The sequence below is a fragment of the Sapajus apella genome, unplaced genomic scaffold (genome assembly GCF_009761245.1).
Source record: "Sapajus apella isolate SASKATOON/1434 unplaced genomic scaffold, GSC_monkey_1.0 scaffold1735, whole genome shotgun sequence".
Lineage (NCBI taxonomy): Eukaryota > Metazoa > Chordata > Mammalia > Primates > Cebidae > Sapajus > Sapajus apella.
In genome coordinates, this window is record NW_022438661.1 from 1 (window position 1) to 3,385 (window position 3,385).

Here is a 3,385-nt window from a genome sequence, read left to right on the forward strand (position 1 = left end):
TGTGGAATCCTCATACCAAAATAGACCAGAACATAGCTAATCAGATTAATGATCTCCGACAAACTGTCTTATGGTTGGGAGATCGAGTAATGAGTCTAGAATGCAACTAAAATGTGACTGGAATACTTCTGATTTCTGTGTTACTCCTCACCTTTATAATGAATCAGAACATGAATGGGAGTTAAGAGACATTTACAGGGTCATACTGGAAATTTTTCTTTGGATATTGCAAAACTGAAAGAACAGGTTTCAAGCCTCCCAGGCACACTTAACAGTAACGCCAGGGACTGAAGTGCTTGAAAGAGCCCCCCGTTGGATTAGCAGCCATAAATACTCTCAAGTGTGTAGAAACACTGGAGGATTCTGTGATTTCAAAGGTGGTTGTCCTTCTAATCTGTATTTTTTGTCTTCGTATAGATCCCGAATCCCGCGAGAAGTGGCTCACTGTGATAAAGCTGCTCTTGCCCTTATCGCTTTGCAAAATGGAAAGGGGAGCATTTGAGAGCAGGCCCTAAGCCTGGCATAAACAGGCCTTAAAGAAACTGGCCATAAACAGAATATCTGTAGCACTGTGACATCCCCATGATGGCAGTGATGCACATTGCTAGAGATTGTTGGTTTACTGGAGCCGGAAAGAAAGACCTAATGGCTCTTGGGCGGAAGACCGCTGGGAGGGGGTGCTTCTGAACCATAAACAATAGTATGAGCCACATGTGCCTTATGCATGTTCCAGCTGCAGTAGGTAAGCGTACCAGAGCCTGCTTCTTGCCACTAAAGAATGCTGTGTTCTCTAAGAAGAATGCTTTTAGTTAAATGATAATCATCACTTGCTTGCTGTCAATAAATGTGTGGGTCAGTCTCTGTTCAAGGCTCTCAGCTGGGAATGCCAAGGCCCCATGTCTGTCCCATAACTTTTTGCTCTCTATCTCTGTGTCTGCCTCTTAATTCCTTCAGCTCCACCTGAGCTGGGATCTCCATGACTGAGCTGGCCTCAGCAAACCTGACACAAACAAGCAATGGGGAGAGGATTCCCTGATTATAAATAGTGCTGGGAAAACTAGCTAGCCATATGTGGAAGATTTAAACTGAACCCCTTCATTACACCGTATACAAAAATCACCTCAAGATGGATTAAAGACTTAAATGTAAAACCCAAAACTATAAAAACCCTGGAACACAACCTAGGCAACACCGTTCAGGACGTAGGCATGGGTGACAATTTCATGACAAAGTTAGCAAAAGCAAGTGCAACAAAAGCAAATACTGGGGCTTCAAGCTGAACCTGATCAGAGCCAAGTCATCTCAGCAGCACTGCCGAGAACTCCACCCAGGACAGCCCCCCTCCCTAGGCCTGTCTCCTCTTGCCTGCAAGTCCCCTCTCCTCCTTGGCATCTCGGATATGATATCCTGGGATAAACCACCTTTGGTGTGTTGGACTGAGCTGCTTCTATTTGGCTGTAAAATCAATAGAAGAGGAAAGGAATGTCCCATTGGCAACTGACTTGATCTGAATAAGTCAATACAGATTTATGTCTTCAGACTTGATGAGGATGGAAAAGATTGTATTGGAGAAAGTGTGTTGGAAAGTCAAAGCTACTACTGCCATTCAGTTTCTGCAACTGTGTTATTCACTCCTTCAAGAGAACTTGCCATTTGAAAGGAGAAATTGCATTAATTTTGAAAGACTGGAAGCTCAACTTAAGGCACGTCATTGCAGGATCGTATTTCTAAAGCAAAGCCTTCTGTGCTTGCATTGTCTATCACTGCATTAGAGATCCAAGCACAGAAGTGTGTAGAGTTAACAGAAGGAGCAGAATGCCTTCACAAACATTCCAACATAAATGGCAGAGATTTGACCTTCTGGCAAGAGTTTGTATCCAAATGTTTAACTGAATATTCATTAAACAAGTGTTCCAAACCAAATATTCAGAAGCTGAAATGGATTGTTTCTGGGTGTACTGCATGGCAATTGAAGCATAGTTACTACAGAATAACTCACCTTCCAACAATTCCTGAAATGGTTCCTTAATTGGATTATTACAGCACCAAAAAACTTCTCTGAAGCCTTTCTCCACAACCTTGTTCTATGGATTCCATGGTATTACAGTGGATTTAAGCTATGAAGCCTGAAAACATCACGAGATAAGCATGATAGGCTCAGACTTCAGAAAACTGACTAATTAATGTTACACTGTAGTGGAATTACATTTAGATTTGCATTTGTCTGTGAAGCATTCAAATCAAAGCTAAAAGCCTAAATGTGAAATGCTAATGACAAGCCTGAGAAGGTAAACGGTGAATTTTCATTTCTATCATTGATCTAACTTAAGTATTGGATCGATATCTTTAGGTGACATTGAAAATTGTATCGGAAGAGCCACACTAATACCATCAACTATCAATCTTCCCACAGCTTCAATCACTCTCATTATTCTAATCCTACTCTTACTTAATTTAAATATTAAATTTTAAGTTATGAGGTTTACATCAAAAGCAACATTTCACAAGTGCACTTTTAAGGCATAATAAGGGTTAACATTCTAGGCAGTATAAACACACCCCATAATACAAGTAATAGATAATCCAGAGATGGGGACTTAATTCCTATATGAGAACTACATTTAAATTTGAGGGCATTTTATATAAAGAAAAATACAGACCTAGAAAGTTTGGCATATTCATCGTTATCTTTAATATTTTTTTCTAGAAGACAGGTGACATTTGTATCTATGATAAAATTTTTATACAGAACTTACTGCTTCAAACTGAATCCCATCAAAAAAAATTAGTTTCTATTGTATTAATAACTCAGAACGAATTATCACCTTGAAAATTTGCTTTCCCACACTAAGGTAAGTTCAGGCTAGATTCAACACTCCATAAGTTTTTTAACTAAATACTGTTTTTAAATTAGAAGTGATGGCAGTTTTATAAAAAGAGAATATATTTCCACGGATGCATTTACTGTGCTAAAACAAAGTCTTAAGAAAAGCAAGTAGACACCTTCATAACTATGAATGAGGCTGCTGAGGATTCTCCATGTCAGTCAGTGAATATAAGAAGTGCAGTATTCAAGTGTTGTAAACAGCTACTCAGTGCAATGAATAGCCTGAGTCCATCCAGAATGGCTGTAACCAATCTGACATCACGTTATGGATCAATACACAATGAAAAACCAAAGAACCACCGTCTTATTCTTAACTTTTATAAACCATGTTTTATGGGTAACTTTTTAGTTTTCCCAAAAGGCTGATAAATTTCAGTATTTTGAATATGTCATTGTTAATTTTGAGCTGGCAGAAGTAAACTAACCAACCACCATTATGTTTTAGTCCTAAGGGATATACCTTTCAATAAAGTTACTGAAATGCAAAAAAAAAAAAAA

At 38.7% G+C, this 3,385-nt stretch overlaps 1 long non-coding RNA gene and 1 pseudogene across 1 annotated transcript; both read left to right on the forward strand.

The window, feature by feature from the left end:
• Positions 1–1,529: 1,529 nt before the first annotated feature.
• On the forward strand, positions 1,530–2,147 carry LOC116546946 (annotated as a pseudogene).
• Positions 2,148–2,223: 76 nt separating this feature from the next.
• LOC116546947 lies at positions 2,224–3,369 on the forward strand. The gene is made up of 2 exons (XR_004266893.1): positions 2,224–2,288; positions 2,708–3,369. It is a non-coding gene; the product is annotated as an uncharacterized LOC116546947 (long non-coding RNA).
• The last annotated feature ends 16 nt before the right edge of the window (positions 3,370–3,385 follow it).